At 36.4% G+C, this 22,359-nt stretch overlaps 1 protein-coding gene across 15 annotated transcripts in view; it reads right to left on the bottom strand.

The window, feature by feature from the left end:
* VTI1A (vesicle transport through interaction with t-SNAREs 1A) overlaps nt 1-22,359 on the bottom strand; it is a 368,132-nt gene that overhangs the window by 264,372 nt on the left and 81,401 nt on the right. The window lies entirely within an intron of this gene.

Raw genomic sequence — 22,359 nt, 5'->3', positions numbered from 1 at the left:
AAAATACTTTGTCTGTAATGCTATATACTGTTGCCAGTGACCCTCTAAATCCTTGAACCAACTGTGTCTTCTGGTGTCACAGAAGATAATGCCAATTTATTGCAATGTGTGGCTTTTTTAACTGATTAAAATTAAGCTGTAAACACGTGACAATGGAATTAGCACATTTAGAGAGTCTGTTTTCCCACATCCCATTTTGCGCTAGTGCGGCTGGTCCCTGCAACTCTACGCGGGTGCAATTTTAATGACTTTGCTGGGTTTTGATGTTCTTATGAAAAAAGCACTGCTTGGTGTTTGTGGAGAAGGTAGATATGGGGGCTGAAGAGCTGTGATTGCGAACATGGTGACATCGTTTCTGTTTTCCGATAGGATCGGTGTCATTTTCCTCTCAGCGATAAGACACCTCCACTGACAGTGCCCGATTAGGGAAAATTTTATTATAAAATTCACTTTTATCGAATGAGGATAGAGTGATAAACAGTGCAGCCTCAGGGAAGGAATAGGAACAGATTCCCCCCCTTTTCAAATTCCACCTTTTCCCTCTTCTCTTTTTCTCTCCCTTAAAAAGATTATTGTGTTTTAGTTATTATTAATGGTACAAAAGAGAGCTCCCTACAACATGTGATTGCTATGATAAAACTATCTGAATCAAGAGACACTTAGATGTTGTTATAAAAGAAAATCTATTTTATATGGTCACATATACGTGTCCACACATACACACAAACACACAAAGATAAAACTGCTTTCTGAATCCTCCGTTTCTGGGAGTTATCTAGTACTTGTTACTTAAGAAAATATAACATCCTAAAAGAAATCAAGTTGAGGTAATATTTACTGAATTATCCTAAATATACATTTCATACTTGTCTTCAGAAATAAATATTTGCAAAACAGAATTGCAAGTTAAACATAAAGAAACAGAAGATCATGGCCCTCTAATTTCTTGAACAAATACTAATGCCTCAAGGAAGAATATGAAAAAATATGGATTGTTTTTAAATAATAAAACATCATTGCTTTTGAATTCTGGTAGTTTAATGATGATACTTTAAACCTCCAGTGTCATAAGTTATGTCTGTTTACTCCTGATAAACTAACTGTAACTCAGGAATATTCTGTATGACAACTACTTGAAAGGTCATTTGAGAAGCAGAAAAATAAGCATCTGACATTATTTATTTAAAAAAAATTTTTTTTTTCCTGACGGAAAGTTCATTAAGTGACTCAGGATACTCCTTCTACCTTTATGAAGTAAAAAAGTAGTGTCTCTGAGGCTAAGGACGTCCAGTGGCATTGGTAAATTCTGGTACCTCATAAAGAGAGTCTGATGATAGATTTTTTTAATTTGTGGGGGGCTGGGTGGAACACTGATGATAAAAGCAACTCAGAAAACTATCTCTTTATTGATGGAAAATATTTCTGAGGGGGAAATAAGAGCCAGCAGTCTTTAGTTTATAATATTCTTCCATGTATTTCTAAGGTATCCCTGAATTCTCTCTTTAAAGACTTTTTTTTGGAGGATCCTTTTTCAAATGCTGATTCTAAGCATGATCTATTTCAGTGTGCAATTTCCAATGTTATTCAAATAGCATTTTTTAGTTATCAGTGATCAGAGAATCATGCCAAAATATCTTATTCTCTTTTGAGTTAAGCTTCTAAATAAAAAAATTAATTTTCTGAAATCATTGCTATGAACTGAAGATGCCTACAGCTTAATGTGGAATAATTTAAGTATTTTATGTATCCTTATAAGCAGCAAAAGAAAAATGGTTACATGCTTTACCCATCGTATAATAAAGAGGAAAACTGAGGTTTACACAATTCAAAGCTACTAAAGCAAATGCCCTTTAGTTTAACCATTTCTTCCCAAGCTCCTCGTTTTAGGATTTCAGTGAGACAAACATTATACCCAAATTCATGATAAGGCAATATTATCATACTGCAACCTAATTTTCACCATTAATTTTATAGCCTAAAAACAGTTACTGAAGTAAACTTATGAAATTATACTTGGTAAATAGTGGAGGAAAACAAAGCTCAACACTAAAGTATACAGTAAGTTAAAAAGTGAATCCATACTCATTATTAGCTTAAAATCTTTAACACCGAATGCTTATTAATGAGTATACTGCTGCACGGTGGACTAGCTTGAGTAGACTTTTCTTAATTATCACTTTGCTGAGAAAATGTAATATTATTAAAGAAAACCACACATACACACAATGGTATTTTTGAGAGAACTACTTGAATATATTAAGAATTTCAACACAGTGAGAGACAAAGCCAAATCCTTAAATGTCACAAAGCCACAATACATCTCCTTAAAAGTGGTCTGGGAAATAGCTATAATTATTGTTATGCTAAAGGTTAGTGGGAAACTTTCAGAAATAAGCACTTTGCTTTGTATTAAAAGAACAGAGCTGCCCATTTCTTTCAATCAGGCCACAAAATGTCCCTCAAGAAGCTTATATTCTTCTGGAGAAGACAGGTAAAAAACAAGTTATGGATCATCCTTATAAGTTAGGGTCAGTGGTACGAGGGAGGGGCCTGATACGATAGGAAAGGAAATCTTTAAATGGAGCTGTCAGAGAGTCTTCTCTGAAACAGTGACAGTAAGCTACAAACCTAAGCAATGAGAAAGTGCTTACCTAAGTTGCTCACACAAGATACACATATCCAATATGTGAACGCATCGATACATACATATATATATATATTTTTTTTTTGTGGTACGTGGGCCTCTCACCATCGTGGCCTCTCCCATTGTGGAGCACAGGCTCCAGACGCGCAGGCCCAGTGGCCACGGCTCACGGGCCCAGCCGCTCCGCGGCATGCGGGATCCTCCTGGACTGGGGCACAAACTCGCGTCCCCTGCATCGGCAGGCGGACCCTCAACCACTGTGCCACCAGGGAAGCCCTATTTTTTAAAAGATATTTCTGGAAAGTTGCATGGTAACTTTTTCTTAAGGAAAAAAAAAAACAGCGAGTATTCCAGAGACCTTATTAATATTAAAATAAATCCAGTAATAAAATGTCTTACTGGAAAATATCCTGAGTAGAAAGTCTGTATATATTAAAGTACACCTATTTCTAAGCATCACTGATCTTGATCTTTCTAACAACTAAGAAGGTACTTCTAGATCATACAATCTTTGGAATACAGTCATCACCGCAATTATCCCTATCTGGGTCAGTAGAGAACCAGTGACAAAACAGTTTTTTCTATCTCACATGTCCTAAAAGCTGGACATACCTTTCTCGGTACCTGTGAGCACATTCACGCCCATGTGCACGGTACTCACACCTACTTATCACTGTGTGTGCTCCATCTAATCAGCACTATATAAAATGAAATACCTTTTCCATTTCAGATACTATTACTAGTCCTGTCTTCATCTCCTAAAATCTTTGTTTTTCTCAAAGGACGCCTAATAAAGGTACCCAAGTCTGGGGAGCAAGAATGCCTTTCTGTTCTGTGACAAGCAACATCTAGAATGGCTGTGGGTCTGTGTGTACAGAATTCACATTTTATTGAAATAAGCACTGGTCTTTCATAAGAGGTCTGCCTGACTGGTCAATGGGAAATGGATGGAGTGATGAGAAGAATAGCTGATGAAGAGATAATCCACGGTGGCAAGGTGGCCGCACAGGATTGCAGCACTGGGGGGTGCGTGTAGGGTGAGGGAAGAAGAGGACGGCCTTCTTTCTGTTGTTTCATTTGAAGTACGAAGGGGGCCTGCAGTGAGCAAACTTCAGATGTGAAGAACAAAAGGCCAGGTTTTCCCCCTACACCATCACTCTACCTTTTTCTCAACACTGACTAGATGATGAGGTCTCAAGTGGAAGCCCTACTGAATTCCATTTTGACAGCCTGTATTTATTAGTCAGGTTTATCTTCCAGGTATATAAAGCAAGGATTGTGTATAAAAGAATTAAATGGAGCAATGCTACCAATCTGTGCTTGGGGAACATTTAAAAGCATTTCTTTCTATACAACTGAATAAAGGTACATCGTTATAATCATATATGTCATATGTTTATCCAAAATATTAAATCCTCTAAAAAAAAAAAAACTTGTGGTTGATAAACATTAATTCCGTTTAGGTCAATTTAAACATTTTTCTCCTGGAGATTGGGATTGACACATATACACTAATATGTATAAAACAGATTAATAAGAACCCGCAGTATAGCACAGGGAACGCCACTTCGCTGTACAGTAGAAACTAACACAACATTGTAAAACAACCATACCTCAGTAAAAAAAAAAAATAAAGCTAAGAGAAAAGAAAAAAAAATAAACAAACATTTTTCTCCTATTCCTCTAAATGAATAATTTGGAGAGGAAGGTAGTTCCTAAGCTGATGGTGGATCTGAGGTTGCCAGTTACAGGAGCACTTAAGCGCCCATTGGCACAGCAAGATTCAAAGCCCTGGTAGGCTTCAAAGAGACATTTTTTTTTTCTTCTAGAACTCTTTGCTTTCTAGTAAAGCTGCAACCACAATGTTCTCTCTCTTAATGCCACCATAAAAAATCAAAACACTTTAAAACAAATTGATGTACTCTTTAATACAGTCATCACATCATCACAGGACCCTTGCACCCTGCATGGCGACAACCGTAGGGATGCATACCACACATCTCTCTCTTTGTTGCCTGCTTCAATGCTTAAAGAAAAATTGAGAGAGTGTGTGTCTCTCAATTGAGATATGGGCACCTTTGATTGACAAGACCTAATCAGCTTATCTCCACACTAATAAAGTTGGGGCCTGTGGAGCTGGTATATGCCCAGCACTGAGTAAACTTTTCCTAGCCAAAGCCTCACGGGCCAGGTCTCAGGCTCTCCTTCTCGAAACTGGTTCAGATCACTTCTTAATGGGCTATTTTCGTCTTGATAAACCTCCAAAGTCTTCATTCATGATGGCATTAGAGTCAATTTAGCTGGATGAATTGTCTAAAGTAATGGTTACATGATAAGTCTATGATAAGTATTTTTGTGCATTGAATCAATAAGCTATCTTTTTCAAGCTCCCTGTATAAAGTAAAAAGTAACTTCTTCTGAATTACTATTTTTTCTTTTAGGCTATTATTTACTAAAAGGGATGGCTTTCTTTCTTTCTTTTTTTTTTTAATTAAAGGATGACAGGATTTTCTGCACATCAGGTAACAAATATATCTCTTTAATAATTTCTGCTGTATAATACTACTGGATGTTCAATTCCTTGGGATGGAGTCTCAATGCTGACATAGCCGTAATCTGACTACACCATTCTGGCACCTTGTGACACTAATTTGTTCATAACAGACACCCACCAAATGAGCCCTGACTGATTGGTGGGAAAGAAGAATATAAGGCCAGGAAACACATATGAACTGAGTTTGCGGGAGGGGGGGCATACACGTATGCGCGTGCACACACATACACACACATTTTCTTCTTCAAGTTTACTTGTAGGAGGCCCTTTCAAACCAATCTCTACATAATTCAAGAACAATGTCATTGTTCTTATCTGTTTGTAATTACTATGTAAAGGACAAACTCAGGAACTAAGGTGTAAATAAAGCTACTAAAGGGCCAACTATACAATTATACAATGGAGACCTGGAATAGAAGTCCCTCCTTACATGTGCCAAGGTGAGGGTAAAATACACAAGTGGACAGTTTGATCTTACCTTTCATAAGTAGTTATCTAAAGAGTGAAATGGGTTCAATGGATAAAGCAAGCTTTAGAGAAGGAACTCCAGTAGCAGAGAGACTTTTTGAAATGATAATTTTCCAAGTATGAAAAAATATATATTTATGTATTCTTGTACCTCTCGCCGATAATGGTCGTTAAAACCATTCAGTAATGCTGCTTTCAAGCTGCAATATACCTTAAGTATTATAATCACCTGTATAAAATGAGACAATTTTAAACATTCCAAAATGAGGTTTTCTACAGATTATAGGAAAGCTTGAGCTATTTTTCATTCAGATTGTAGTCTTCATGCTGTAATTGCTTTATACAAAATCCACTGCAGCCTTATCACTCAATATTATCTTCACTGCTGAACATCGGAAGATAATTTTGCAATAAAATTTAATTTGCAGAGCTTATTTTCCACTAATCTCCTAGCAGAGGAAACAATGAAACGGCCAAGGTACACACTCCATGTTACGACCCTAATGGTGTTTTTTATTTCTAGAATATAAGACCCCAAACATATCAATTTTATCATATTGAAATGTTGGCATATTTTAATTGTCATAACTTTATATCCTAGAAAAGCAAGTAAACCTATTAGGAACATGTATGAAAATAAGCCTCTTTAAGTGATAAAGTTCCCCTCGGGAAAGCTTTTTTTTTTCCATTAGAAAGGAAATACTTAATATAAAAATATGGGGGTAGTAAAGGTATTTTATTCCAAATGATTAATATACCAGTAGTGGTCAACAATATTTGAGATTTTTAAATAAAAAATGAAACCAAGTAGCAATATATAGGAACTAGACATCAAGATACAGTTTTCTGTATAAAATGACAGTCAAGTTTGTCACATCTAAGGCTCATTCCAGCTCTAAAGTTTAAAATTTTAAATGTACAGATGCCACATAAACTTTGGAAGAGTAAATTCATAGTAGGTGGTCTATTTCTACAGGTCACTTAGGCTTTATTTATCATTTATGTCCTAGAAAGCATTCATCTCTTGAAAAAAAGAGAGCTTTTTATTTATTTTTTAATATTGAGGACTCCATAACAATGAACTAATATCGCAAATTGGGGTAAGATATAAGCCAATCTTGTTGCTCAAAAATGAAACAGCTTCATTTTTGCAATGGTGCAAAATACTGAAAGAATCCTCATTAGAATTCAAATTTTTCACCAAAATGGTTACATATTTTTTAAAAAGGACTAATGACCATTAATGGGTTGAGAAATTAGTGCTTTAGGCCTGGACTAAATGGGACTACCACTTCCTAAACCACATTTAGATCATTCTACCTCTTTTTAAAGTTATATCATAACAAGGCCAAAGTGATACTGAATCATTTATGAGGTTTTTAGAGTTGAAATATCAGAGTCATACATGTGCAGAAGTATTGTTCTGACATTTGAATTTCAGCAATAGGCAATTCTGAGACATTTCAAGTTATGCAAAGCTTGACATTTCCATGTTAATATACAAAACAATGATGATGTAAAAAGCCACTTCTCTACCAATACTTAAAACTTAAACACTTAATAAAACTTCAGAAGCACAGGCCTCTAAAATTCAAACCCACACAAGTCCTTACTTAAAAGCTTTCAATGTTTATCCACATAAAAAGTACATGCTGAACAAGCATCTGCACTGATCTTTTTCATTTATACATGGAAAGGCAAAAAACATTATTAATTAATTGCTTTTCAGACCACTTATTTCCAATTTAACTTTCTTTTCATTTCTCATATATACATGTCAGAATATTCTTGCCATGAGCTATAGATTATTTAAAATTGTTTCTCAAATGTTAAAAACCACAGTAAATAAAATACAATTAAGTATACTTCACTTTCCGGAACAGCATGAATCTCAGCCAGTTGTAATTTTACCAAAAACTAAAATGAACCACTAAAAAACTAAAAAAAAAACCACCTAAAACGACAACCATGTCCGGTGATTATCTCCTTAAACACCAAAACTGAAATATTTTGACATGATGATCTCTTGGCAGAAACAGTAAAGACATTTTTTATTTAAAAAGGCTGAAATAAGTAGGGTAATAATGAAGAACAAAATGTATAACATTTTCAAGCTGCAAATCAACAAGCGGGTATTGACTTTTCTTTGAGGTCAATAACAGCTCTTATTGATCTAAAAAGTTAATACCTACTAAGGTCAATATAAGATCTCAAGGGTCAACAAATCTGGATTCGAACTTCCACTTCCTTTCACATATTAATATTGCTGAAATGGGTACAATTGTGTTTGGAGAAATCAAGAAATCATCGTCAGGACGCCAGAATAATCCTAAGAAATAGACCAAGGAAGTTAAAAACATATATGTAGAGTTTTAAAAGTCTGTTACTATAGAATTTTCAGAGACAGTGACCTTTAGATATAAATCCTAGTATTACACAATTTGGGCAGTTAAATAAGGAGAAACAAAATAACTGAAAATTGTTTTTACAAGTGTTTTGCCTCTTCATGCTATTGACGTATGGAATCTCTCACTCTCTGTAAACATATATATTTGAGAAACTATGATGTGAAGCAATTTTTCAAGAATAGATTTTAGGCACTTTTAAATACAGAGAAAAAAATTGTTTCAATTGTAAAATTAAACAGTAACATTTTAGGAACTTTGGAAGAGAAGAAAAATAGGAACCATTTCTATTATCATGATGCACCCTGTTGTGTTTTTTTTAGACTGCAAAATTAAAAAAATATATTGACTATTGTTCTAATAAGTAAAATGGTCTACGCACTCTTACACATCTTAAAGATGGCACATGGGGGTGAATCACATGGACACTGGGACCATGTCCCCATATATATCACATATTTCTTGGAGTCATAACATTGATTTATTAGCCTGATCCTTTCAATAGCCAAATAAAAGTTCATCTTGTTCTTTTCAGAATTACTAGAAGTACCAAGGGAAGGAGAGGAAAGAAAGAGGAAACAAACTTTCCTAAAGCATTTACCAGTGCCAAAACCTAAGCAAGATGCTCTAGATATACACAGGTCCTGTTAGTTACTGGAAAGGCCAAATTATTGACAGTGGTAATATAAAAGTTAGAAAGGAGAGGCCAGGTCTGCAGCAATGACAATATTATACTATGGTTGGTCAATAAATATGAAGACCACTGTGACTGCAACGTACTTAAAAAAAAAAACACCTTATTTTAGAACAGTTTTAAATTTACAGAAAATTTATGATATACAGAGCTCCTGTATACTTAATATCCAGTTTCCCCCATAATTAACATCTTATATTACTGTGGTACATTTGTCATAGCTAATGAACCAATACTGATAATTATTATTTACTAAAGTCCATACTTGTTTCATATTTTCCTTAGTTTTTGTCTAACGCCCTTAGGCATTTTGTCTAATGTTTCAGGATCCCATCTAGGATACCACATTACGTTTAGTCACCCTGCCTCCTTAGGTTTCTCTTGGTTGTGACAGTTTGCAATGTTCTTTAAGCACAGACTTTAGAAATGAGATAAATAAATTTGCTGACTTGTATCTATTGTCAACACTTAGATGAAAACACATGCAGCAGAATTATCTTTTGTTACAGATCTAAGGAGTATAAATTTGAGAAGTGAACAGAGATAAATGCCTGGTAGAAAAGAAAGCAAATGATATTGACTCTTCAATGTGCCCATATAAATAAGAGAGAAAGTTTCATTTGTCACAAATTCTACAAGATTATAACCACTGACCTGACCCATAAGCCAGCTACTCTTCCATCTCATCCCATTAATACTGTTACAAGCCAGGGTTTTAATTGACTATGAGGCAGTGAAGTGGACAAGAACAAATAGTATGGCAGAGGAGGAAACACTACCCATGTATATTTCTTCTTTCTCTTCTCTACTATAAAGTTGTGAGGAGAAAGCGGTTGTCCAGTTGGAACTACATTTCCCAGCCCCCCTTGCACTTGGTGGCACCATTCTACTAGTTCTTGCCAGTGGAATGTATGTAGCATCAAGATGTGTCACTTGCTGTCAATGGAGCTTTAAAATAGGGTATGCCTTCTCCATTCTCTCTTTGCCTTGGGCACTGGCAAAATGTAGAGGCCTCCAAAGCCGGGTGTTGGGCAGAGCCGCCAGGTGGCAGAGACCTGGAATTCTGACTCACCATGTGGAAGCCCATCTGCTCATAAGCAGCAATTGCACTGGACTATTCCCAGAGTGAGAAATAAACTTCACCGCATCAAGCCACTGGGGAATTTGAGGTTTATTTGCCATAGCAGCTAGTGTTATTATGAAAAGTAGCATAATAGTGGAAACTAACCTTTATTGAGCACCTATGATAGACAACATGCGTTGAGCGTGTTTACAGTTTACTTCGTGTAAGTCTCACAACAACCTCCACAGAGAAGACCGGCAAACATTTTTATGTATTAGGAAATGAAGACATGGAAAGGCGAAGGAACTTGCCCAAGGTTTCCCAGTTATTAAGTGGCAGAACAAGATGTGAAGCTGGGGTCTGTCTAGTTACAAAGCTCCAGGAACATTCCATTTTGCGTCACTGCAGGTGAAAGACAGGTGATCCAACTTGGCACTGGATTAAAAAAATAATTACTACGCATTTTACACATGTAACTTTTTTTTGGAATCCTCAAAGGACAGCAAAAATTATACATGTGTTCTTCCTACTTTTTATGTGGTAGACACGAAGTCCCAATTTACAACGGGCGGGTGTGAGATGATTATTTCACTCAAATTTGTTAGCATTTTCCAGATCAAGACAACATTATACCAAAATGTCAAAGAGAAAGATCCACTCCACCTTTGTAGCCTGCTGATAATCTTACAGTGTTTAATTTGAGCAGAGTCCAGCAACTCATGGAGGGCACGAAAGAACTGCTGCGCCACAAGGTTTACAGTTAACAAAGGAGAGAACAGAAAGACTGACTTGTTCGCACAACAGTGTGAATTTAAAGAACTATATGGGGTGTGCATCCTACACGAAATCCAAGTAGGAAGAAAAATAAAGCACGGTACCTTGTACTCAGCAATAAAAATGAGGGGATTCATTACAGTAAGAAAATTCACAGCTGGCAGGCAGCATCAGTGAGGCAATAAGATATGTGGTCCATCTTCTTCATGCTTACCTTTTAGAGTCATAATGTTTGGGGGAAACAATAAGATATGTGGTCCATCTTCTTCATGCTTACCTTTTAGAGTCATAATGTTTGGGGGAAAAAAAAAAGGTCTCCTTTTTTGTATTAACAAAGTCACTGCAGTCAATCTCTTTAACTCACCTATGTGAAAAATTTGGATGACACTGTAAAAGTCCTATGCTAACACCGGCGAGAAAAATTGGTGAAGCTTTTAAATTTGTGTATCCCTCTTACAACAGAGTTTTGTTTGTTTAAGTAACAGGTTCTAATCATCAACAGGTTTTCATAGAGCATCGAACATCAGAGATAATTCACAGATATGCTAATGAGGAAGAGGGAAACATTAAATCAAATAAAACTTAATAGCCATTCTAGTTGGTGAAAATTGATGGCATTTGGGGTAGTATTCAGGGGATCAGTCTACTTAATCTGAACACACAATCTCCATTTTGGATAAGCTAATGTATTGATTGGAACAATGAAGTAATAGATGTAAAAAGATGTACTAAAAGTAGTTGGAAAATTTCAAAGCAGATTATATAATATTATTCCTACTATTAGCATTATTATTTACAGCACATAACGCAAGGTTGAAAATTACCAAAGACTATAAAGCATTAAAAGTCTCTATAATGTATTATGTAAAATACTCACACATTGACTATTAAAATGGACAGGTGAATTAGAACGGTTATTCTGAAATAATAAAAAGTTTGAGGGAAAATGTTTTTAAAATAAATGTTATCACTTTCAAGTATACTTAATAGCTAAGATGAATGTTAGATACACCGTAGACACACTCTAGAAATTCTCGTAAGCCACATACTTGCCCCAATGGTTTACCCACTTTGCTCATGGTTTACCCACTTCCCTAGCTCACCCTTTATTTATTCCATAAGGCTCATCTATTCTGAGTCTTTCCCTGACACTGTGAAATAGACTTAATTACTTCCTCCACCCTGCTTCAAAAACACTAATTATATTCATCATGGGGATTTATAGCTATGTATTTCCCAAACAGATATTTTGCCAAGATATCCCAGCTTATCAAAGGAACTTTATATTCCAAGTGCCTAGAAAGGGGCCAGGGTCTGTTCCTTCCTAAATTACATAAAATCTATTTTCCTTTTCAGGTGGGTTGATTATCTCCCCTACCTGACTCCCAAATGCAAACCTTGCTAATAATATTCATTTAAGGCAATATTTTTCTTGTTATTCCAGAGACTGACTTAGCCCAATCCAGATCTAACGGACCCTAACTAATTTCTTAGGGCCCAAAAATTGTTTTTGGAATAAATGTTAAGGTTCCACTGTGCTCTGTTCAAGTGTCATGTGTCGCAAATAGCACTGAAAATGGGAATAAAAACAATTATTAAGGTCAACTTAAAAGGTGTATTGTAGGGCTTCCCTGGTGGCGCAGTGGTTGAGAATCTGCCTGCTAATGCAGGGGACACGGGTTGGAGCCCTGGTCTGGGAGGATCCCACATGCCGCGGAGCAACTGGGTCCGTGAGCCACAACTACTGAGCCTGCGCGTCTGGAGCCTGTGCTCCACAACAGGAGAGGCCACGATAGTGAGAGGCCCGCACACCGCGATGAAGAGTGGCCCCTGTTTGCCACAACTAGAGAAAGCCCTCACACAGAAACGAAGACCCAACACAGCAAAAATAAATAAATTAATTAATTTAAAAAAAACCTCCTACCCCCAACATCTTCTTTAAAAAAAAAAAAAAAGGTGTATTGTATGTGGACAAAAATAACCTTTTAATGTGGATCAGGACCTTAGGCAATTGACTGTGATGAGATTACCGACATGGAAGATAATGTTAAGACTACCCAACAATATGCTTATTTTTCCTCCAAAAGGGACAGTCTTCAAAAAGCTTTTTTCCTTGTCTGGCTTTAGGGTGGTTTCTTCCTCTCTCTAAATAAACAGATATTTATTTAACTATGACTTAGAATGTACATCTCAAGATGCAAAAGGGCAACACAGTGCCAAACATGAATGATGACCCACGATGACAGTCTCTTTGATAATGACTTTACTTGGAAAAACCTACTCTTCAATAAAAAAATTATTTTTTAATGTTGACTTTGTTCCCTTATGGCAACGTTGGAAAACACTGTAGCCCAACAGGAAATACAGACGAAAACAGAGCACACAAAAAAAGCCATTTTTAAAGCTCATGCCCATCAAGTTTTCCACTTGGTATAAGTCGTATACAAAATCTTAGTCCAATGTGAACTTATGCTGTGAAAATTCTGTGGCACCCACCTCAGAAAATTCTGTTAAATACATAAACACTGCTGAAAAGAAAAGTTCTGGGCACTAGAAGTCAGACTCAAAGGGAAAATAAACCTGATTAAAAAGAAAATCCCAAGGAAAGTTATATAAGCACAGTGCAATAAGGTCATAAGCTTAACCGTCCTTCACTGTAATATCTGAAAGTAAATTGGCATTTTAGCGACCTGCTTTGGTCGTCTTTCTTTTTCTCAACTCACAGAGATGCAACAGAGTAAGAATGGCTTCACATGTATCTTACGAACCAACTCGCAAAGTGATAGGCATTACGGGGTAGGACACCTTTAAAAATGAGTATAATACTTTTTAATGGATTAAAAATGAACCCTATGAATTCCCTTGGACCACCTAAGGAGAAGGTTCTCCAAATAGGGTTTAAATGACATCCTTTTCTTACCACTGTGGAGCTCACCAATATCTCAGGGAACCTCACAAAGTAAATTTAAGCACAACTTGAAAATACTCTTTAAGAGCTTCACCCTAAATGACAACCTCCTCTGTTCTTTTCAGAGCAGAACCACAGCTTTTTGAGAAGTAAGACTTTGATAGGGTTGTAATTATAAAGTGATAACTACACATTAAAATGATTCTTTTACCACTGGGTAGACTTTTAAAAACTCACGGGACATGGTCAAGTAATTCTTCTCAGCATCTAAAAAAATACCTATTCTAGCAGAGATATCTTTAAGGTTCTGAAAGCATAACCACTTATTCCATCACCCAAAATGATGAATAGAGAAACTTTTTCTAGAGATAACTTTTTCTGTCAGAAAGTTTAACATTTCTAAAGAAAAATCTTTTCTCTAAAATATATGTGGCTGGATAAAATAGATGGTTAATATCAACCCAATTGTATAATCCCATGTTCTGTGTAATCCCATTTTCTGTTCCTATATTGTAGAACAACATAAAGTGTTAACTTGTTATTTCTGCACTAGTTTAAACATGGCAGTGCCTTTCTGAATTCCAGTCTGTGCCTAAACAAAATTATTCAGGTTAAAAATCTGAATCAGTGTTTATAGACAGAACATCCTCTACTCAGATGAACCAAGACCAGGGTATCTTGTCTTTCTAGCTCGGCATCTCTGAAGCATCTGACACTCAGCAGAGTTCAATGAAAGCTTGCTGAATAAGTGAAATACAATATTTGCCTTCTTTCATATAATACTGTACCACTCTCACTAATATTACAGAATCAGAGATTTATTCTTCTACCAACTGATAACAGCTCTAAGAGCAAGGAACACACAGTTAATACTTTTGGGGTCTACGTTCCCAGGAGTCTTTATAAATATGACTTGTCAGTAAATGGAGGGGAAAACAACAACAACAACTTTCTTACATTTCCTGAGATGTTAGCTCAGTTCCAAAGCTAGCTTGTAACTTCAAAAGTAGTTTTAGGCATTATATTTTATTATTGTGCATTGTTTCAACCATTAATCTTTTCTGTAGATGATAAATTAATACATTCAAGGACTTATATTTTTGAATCAAATTATTACATAGTAAACACTCAAAATACTTCTTGAAGAAAAGAATTAGGGGCAAAAGGAGGAAGGGGAAGAAGAGAAGAAAGAAGATTAATTATAATGAGGAGGAAGAGATAGAAGAATAAGAAAATGTCAGTAGACATGGAAGAAACTCCTGAAAAAATAAAGAAAATGACTGACTTTTGGTTTGGTAAAAACATGGTCTCAATAGATACTTCCAAACCTGACTAAAATTTCTAAGTGAGTTCTATAGTGAGTTGATTAAAATAAGAATATTTTATCATGAGCCAAAGGATAGAATATGATACACTTGCAGTATCATACTCCATAATCCCCACATAGCCCCATGAAAGGCTCAGGTGAACTCCATCAATAGTTCAGCCAAGGCTTTGAGACAATTGAAGATACAGAGGAAGGCACTTCACATCTTAAATGCATTTGTTCAGATTCTTTAAATAAGTTCTGAACATGAAACATTTTGTTTGGTTTTTAAAAATGTAAGCTGATACCACTATTGATTGCTTTTCCTGTATGAACTCTTAAAAAAAGACATAGACACAGTAGAAACAGAAACAGTGGTGTACATAAATTATCTAATTCTCATAAAAATGCTGTAATTCTAAGATCTGTTTTCCAGAAGAAAAAGAAGTACTCCATATGTTTCTCTGACTATTTGGTCAAATGAACGAAGATTTTGACGAGGTAATCATATAAAGCAAAAATAATCTGAATGCATGTAAAATAGGCCTGTGGAAGGATATTCTTTTGTTTGTTTTTTGTTTTTTTTGCGGTACGCGGGCCTCTCACTGTTGTGGCCTCTCCCATTGCGGAGCACAGGCTCTGGATGCTCAGGCTCAACGGCCCTGGCCCAACCACTCCGCGGCATGTGGGATCTTCCCGGACTAGGGCACGAACCCGTGTCCCCTGCATTGGCAGGCGGACTCTCAACCACTGCGCCACCAGGGAAGCCTGGAAGTATATTCTTAAAATGGGAAGTATCTGCAGCTTAAAATTAGGTAACTATAACACAGTATTGGAATATTGAAATTGAAGTAAAATCCATATTTTTAATTAAAAAAATACACGTCAAAGGGTAAAAACTTTGGTAAAAATGTACAGAACTTCCAGCTATAAGATGAATAAGGTCTGAGGATCTAATGTAAAATATGGTGACTATAGTTGATAACACTGCATTATATAATTGACATTTGCTAAAAGAGTAGAACTTAAATGTTTTCACCAAAGGAAAAAAAAAAAAAGATAAACATGTGAGGTGATGAATGTGTTACCTAACTAGATGATGGGACTCCTTACACACACACACACACACAAATGAGAGAGAGAGAAAATCTTCATAGAAAGGAAATGGGACTGCCAAGGAAACTCTCAAATAGAAATGGACTAGGGCTTCCCTGGTGGCACAGTGGTCGAGAATTCACCTACCAATGCAGGGGACACGGGTTTGAGCCCTAGTCTGGGAAGATCCCACATGCCGCAGAGCAACTAAGCCCATGCGCCACAACTACTGAGCCTGTGCTCTAGAGCCCGTGAGCCACAACTACTGAAGCCCTTGCGCCTAGAGCCTGTGCTCTGCAAGAAGAGAAGCCACTGCAATGAGATGCCCACGCACTGCAACGAAGAGTAGCCCTCCCTCGCCGCAACTAAAAAGAAAACCCGTGCACAGCAACGAAGACCCAACACAGCCAAAAATAATAAATAAATAAATATATTAAAGAAAAAAAAGAAATGAACTAATCTTCTGTATCAATTCTATAACAAATAAGACGGGTAGAAAATATTTCTTTTATGAAAATAACTTATAAATAACATTGGTATTATTCTTACTCAGAAAATCTACCTTTGCATTTCCCTAATAAAACAAGATATACAAGAAATTGTGATAAATGTGCTATTTTTAAAAAAGAATGTTAAGTGGTGTTAAATATAGGGGAAAATATATTTTGACAAAAATAAAGTGGTATAATGTAGTCCCTTTAGGCTTACTGGATAGGTTCCTAGCTATCCTTGTTGCCAAGTATTGCCTAACTAAGGTAAGATAAATAATTATTATAGCTCCTAAATAGACAATTCTCAAATCCAATATCACCAATATTAGCAGACACAGCCATATTTATTACCTGTATTTCACAGGGAGTGTAGGTGTTAACAATACAAGCTACCTGCCTGAATATTTGTACACGTGTAGTTATACATATATACACATGTATATGAGATTCAATGAGATGACTTATCCAGTTCAAACAGACACAGACGAAAAACTAACACTGAAAACTGGACTTCTAACTCAACTTCATCATGCACAGGTATCACTGCTGATCTTGTTAAAATGCAGATTCTGATTCAGTAGATCTGAGGAGACCCAAGATGCTGCATTTCTAACAAACTCCCAGGGGACACCGATGCTGCTGGTCCCAAGCCCCACTTTGGGTAGAATGGAACTAACCCATTTCTCTTTAGACTGATACAAAATTAAGCAAAGTGGCAATGTATGTTTATACTCAGAACCTACCTAAAGTAAAGATTTCTAGAGAGGAAAAAAAAAAAAACTTTTGTGAGGCAATTTACAAAATCTTTCTATATACATTATTTTATTTATGCCTCTCACAAACTCTAGAAAATAGGTATCATCATCTTTATTCCTCAAATAAAATATTATCATAAACTTGGTCTTAAGCTCAGATTTATAATCACAAGTGTCCATTACCATCAGCCTAATGGACTGACCATTGTCTGTGTAAAGTCCTACCAGGTACAAGGACTAATAAGTCCCCATTTGTTCTGGGGATATCCTCAAGGAAGAATCTTTGGGATCGCATGCCAATTGTTAAGGAAATTAATGACAAATTTCAAGCTCCCTGCTCCTGAATGACTTTTAATAAGGCTATAATTTCTCCTGCATCTTCACCATCCAATCCTTCCATTCCTTTCAACTAGTCAAAGGACTAAATCTTGGATTATTATAATATACCTCCTAATATGTCTCCTTGTTCCCATTCCTCTGCCACTCCTCCCCTACAATCCTTGTCCTCTATGATTCAGATCAGGCCACTGGCCTGTTGAAAGCTCTCCAATGGCATCATACCCTACAAGTCAAATTCAGACACCTGGGGCCCCCCAAAATCTCACCCTATGTGGCTCTAACCTAATTGTGTACCACGCCCATTGCTCACTTTGCTTCAGCCATACTGGTCTTCTTTTTGTTGCCTGAACACCCCAAACATCTTCTCATTTCAGAGCCCTTGTGCTTGCTTTTTCCTCTTGGAATCATCAGCCTCACGTGTGCTTACGAATGGCATCTTTGTGCAGTTCAAGACTCAGCTTACGAGGCACTTGTCTAGGAGGTCTTTCCTGACTAGCTAACCTAAGATAGATTTCACTAGCTACTCTTTCATACCCTGCTTCATTTTGCCACCATCTGAAATAATCTTGTCCATTTATTTATTAATTAAAAAAATGTCTGTCTCACCCTGCTCCTGGCTCCTTCCTGTTCTGATACATAAGCTACCTGGGAACAGGGACGTTGGCACATGGCACACAGTATTCAATAGTTAGTTTCTGAAGAAAGTATATGAAAAGGAACTTAACAGATGTGAGAACATGACTTATTCTGACTACAACAGGTCACTTTGGTATGTGGTCATCTAGGTATGTGGGGCCCATTCATTTTTCAGTGTGGTTTATTGGTTAAGAGCATGGAATCAGCATGGAACCAGATAGTCTGGTTGTACTATTTCCTAGCTCGATTAATAAGTGTGGGCAAATAACTTAATCTCTCTGTACCTTGGGTTGTGGTAAGGACTAAAGAGATGGTAAATACAGAGTGCTGAGAACAGCGTGTGGCCCATATTAAGTTGTTCAATAAACACTGTATGATGTCTACATACGTCCAATCGCTAGTCCAGGGTGGGGAACCTGCGGGGCCCTTGGGGAAGGATGGAGCACCTCTTATTCACGGCAGGAAGGCTGGCAGAAGCACAGCACCCAGTTGTAGAGAGGTCACTGACCAAAGGGGACATCAGAGCTAGGTGGCTTGAAGTGACGACTGAGAGAAAGGGTACAAACCCATAAGGCTTGGATACTCGGGGATGGCAGAAGCAAGGTTGGTAAATGGTGAAGATCACTCTGAAAGATGTGAGGCTACTGACTGTAGACAAACACTCTCCTGGTTCCAGAGATGCACTGCCAGGTGCACTGGGCCCATTTAGGGTATAGGCTGGGACAGTGGTGAGTATCTTAAACTACCTGTTTACATACTGAAAGAAGAGAGTGAGCCTTGCATTTCTGCCCATGTATAATTTCTCTTTCAGCCTATTTCTTTTATTCATCATACAGTTTCCATTAGTTTTGTGCCTACTGTAATTCTGGGATATTTAATTCAGAGAAAAAAATAATCATAATTTCAGCATTAAGGGCAGATGACCCAAAGTTTTAAATATTAATGCCCTGACCTCAAACAAAATAGGTATCGCCATAGCTAAGAGTCATATCTGACTATTAATAGTAGATGAAAAAAGAAAGAGTCACTTTTTATTCACAGATTCTGGGACAAGAATTTATAAAAATGCTAAACTGGATCATGTCAATGGCTCATACAACCACCAGAGTGTTTGGTCTTTGACGGTCACTCCCAAGGAAGTTTGCTAATGAGTCTGATAATTGTGCCTCTTGATGTCAGTCTCAGAGTGAGATGTCCTAGCATCAGCTCTTTAGTTCTGTATCATATATTCTTCCATCTGTCTCTTCATTTCTAAATGGAGTTGTTCAATTAACTTGTAACCTCATCAGTTTTCTCAAATAGAAAGGAAGCCACGGAAGAAACCTGACTGGTATTAAACTCAATATATATCAAGCTGTAAATGGCGCTTAGAAATAATCATGTGTTGATGCATTTGCTCAGACCAAGTACATTCTGGACATGAGTCCCCCTGTTCAGCAGCTATTCTTAAAGAGACAATAACTGCCAATTTGAAAAATAACTTTTAAAAATGTCAAAAACGACTCAAGAATTTTAGAAGATGAATTTTATTATTTAGTAGGAAGATGCTAGTGGTCAATACGCTTTCTATTCTATTCCACAAATAACTGATTATATATAATAATCAAAATTTCTTTTATGACATTTGCCAATAATGGTCATCAAGAAAAGTCTACAGATTTTTGTCGAAACCTTTTGCCAATAATTTTCAGAGATAACCACTTACGCTGATGAAAACATAAAAATGATGACTTTTCCAGAGCCCTATTTGCTTTCTAAGCCCTTGAATATATATGACCTCATTTTACATTATAACAACCTTATGGGATATATAGAATCCGATGTCAGGTTTCCATTTGGCAAATAAAAGAACATGTACAGAGAGGTTAAGTATTCCTCAAAGTCACACAGCTGACTAATAGCAGGGCCAGAGGATGGGATTGCTGTCTCTTTCTCCAATTCAGTACATCAGACAATAATTCCTATATTTTGTGGCCAAGTAAAATTTCATAAACATTTCAAAGGCCCAAATAGGGTTGCCAATATTGTTATTTTTCCAGATAAAGAAAAAAATATATATATATAACTTCCACCTACTATTTCTATCATATCATAAAACTATCCTTTCTTTTATGACCCCAAAATAGGAAAAACATGATCTTAGAAAACGTGTATTTTTTCAAATTAATGACGTTTGCTTTATAAGAAAATTACTATTTTTTACATTTTTCCTCTCATTTTGCTGTGGACTGATGAAAACGCTTGTTGTGGTCTAGAACCAGTTCTTAGACCAATACTTGCAAACCATTTCCCTCTTTTGTGCTGCTTCAAAAGTCTTCCACATCTATGCCTTCTTGCATTTCACAGTCTTTAAGAAGAAATCAATAAGTGCTAAAAGTTTTTCCTTTTGAAAGATGCTGTTCCTCTACTGATACTGTAACAAGATTATTACTATCACAAATTTACATCACAAACACAGAGCTGTTGATTGACTGGATATAACTAGGCTGAGTGCTAGCAGGGAAGCAAGAAATGGAGAAGAAGCAACATGGTGCCCGCCACAATTACTTTTTTCCCCCACATTACAGTAAGAAGCAAGGGCAGGAAAAATGCTTTGTGCCTGCCTTCTCATTTCTCCACCCACTTTCAAATTCATCCAAGGAAATGAATCATGATGACTTCTGTCTAGCTGTGTGCCACATCTGTCTTTACCTCCACAAAGCCCACTCTTATTCCTCCTCTTAGACTTGGTTTTACAGTCTGTGAGAAGTTCCCAGGCTTTTATATATGTATTATAAAACATACAAATATCTAATTTTATAAAACTTCAGAGTTAATTTACCATTGTATTCTACTAAAAAGTCCAAGGGAACTGAGGTTGGTTTTGGGGACACTCTTAAATTCGCATTTTCCATGTTGATTGTATTGATAGTTTGACGTTACGTTTTAGTACACACCAAAGGAATAACTATCAAATCATGATCTTATAACCTTGATCAGTGCATGATCTTCCAGAATCTGTGATCCTCTTTGTTGATTTCCTTCAGCTTTGGGAGGGAGCTACATGAATGGTGTTGTGAAAGAGAAAAGGCAGCCCAATCAGCCAAATCAATCCCAAATGATTAATGATTTCTTTTATGAATGGCCAGTGATCAGTGTCATAGCAAGAATATCTCCAACCCAACCCAGTCCCCTGTGGAAAGAGGCTCACCGATGGGATGCTTTGTCAAAGAAGGTTCCCTGATGTTCAACAGGTATAGTGACACATTCCCCAAAATAACACTTCTTAAAAATTCCTTTAACACAAATTTCAATCACAATACTTCTTTTTTCTATGAAAGATAAATGCCTGTATATCATCAAATGACCACACATTAATAATAATACTTATATTTATATAGTGTTTTATGGTGTATAAACTATTTTAACTTATGCTATCGTTTCATAGGAATATTCTGCAACAGACAGTATTATTTCCATTCTACTGAAGAAGAAACAGACTAAAAGAAGTTATGTGATTTGCTTAAGGTCACACAGACAAGGGCCAGAACCCAAGGCTGGTCCTTTGACCTCATGTTCAGGGCGCTGCTCATTATAAACATTCTTTTTAAGGACAGTCACTTCTTAAGGTGAGCCCAAGGAATAAAAGAACAATTGAAAGCTGGCTTTTATTCCAAACAGGGCAGAATGCCAATCTATCAATAACCTCAGAAAGAAGGGCTGCTCACACTATTAAAAAATCTGGGAGGGTTGATGCTTTTCTTCAGTTTTCTCACCATTACTATAATGCCAACGCCTTTTGTGCTCATTCTATTTGATTTCTTAGAATTCATCACATAAGCCAGCCAATATAGGATAGCCATGAATTCAAGCAAGGGAAACACTGGCCATTCATAAATCATTTGGAACCATTTTCATTATACCTGCTCTTACAAAATAAATATTACTTTTTGTAACACTAAATTAAAAAAAAATCAATGGAAATGTTGTTGACCACATATTTTTGTTGTCCATATACAGGGCAAGAGGTATCCACAAATATATAAAATAGATGATATGTAATCTATACTTTGCAAATAGCTAAATAATAAGAAACTGATAAGTATAAAGGGCTTAATGGATATTTATTTACTAGGTAAAAAAAAACACTCATTGCGTGAAACCTCAATAAAGAAAAAGCATGTCTATTTTAAGTAGACTCGTCCTAGAAGTCAAAATAGGGCTGCGTTTTCTGAAATTAGTAACTAG

The sequence above is a fragment of the Lagenorhynchus albirostris genome, chromosome 16, assembly GCF_949774975.1.
Source record: "Lagenorhynchus albirostris chromosome 16, mLagAlb1.1, whole genome shotgun sequence".
In the NCBI taxonomy this organism is placed as follows: domain Eukaryota; kingdom Metazoa; phylum Chordata; class Mammalia; order Artiodactyla; family Delphinidae; genus Lagenorhynchus; species Lagenorhynchus albirostris.
The sequence above is the reverse complement of the archived record's forward strand: the minus strand, read 5'-3'. Positions and strand labels throughout refer to the sequence as shown.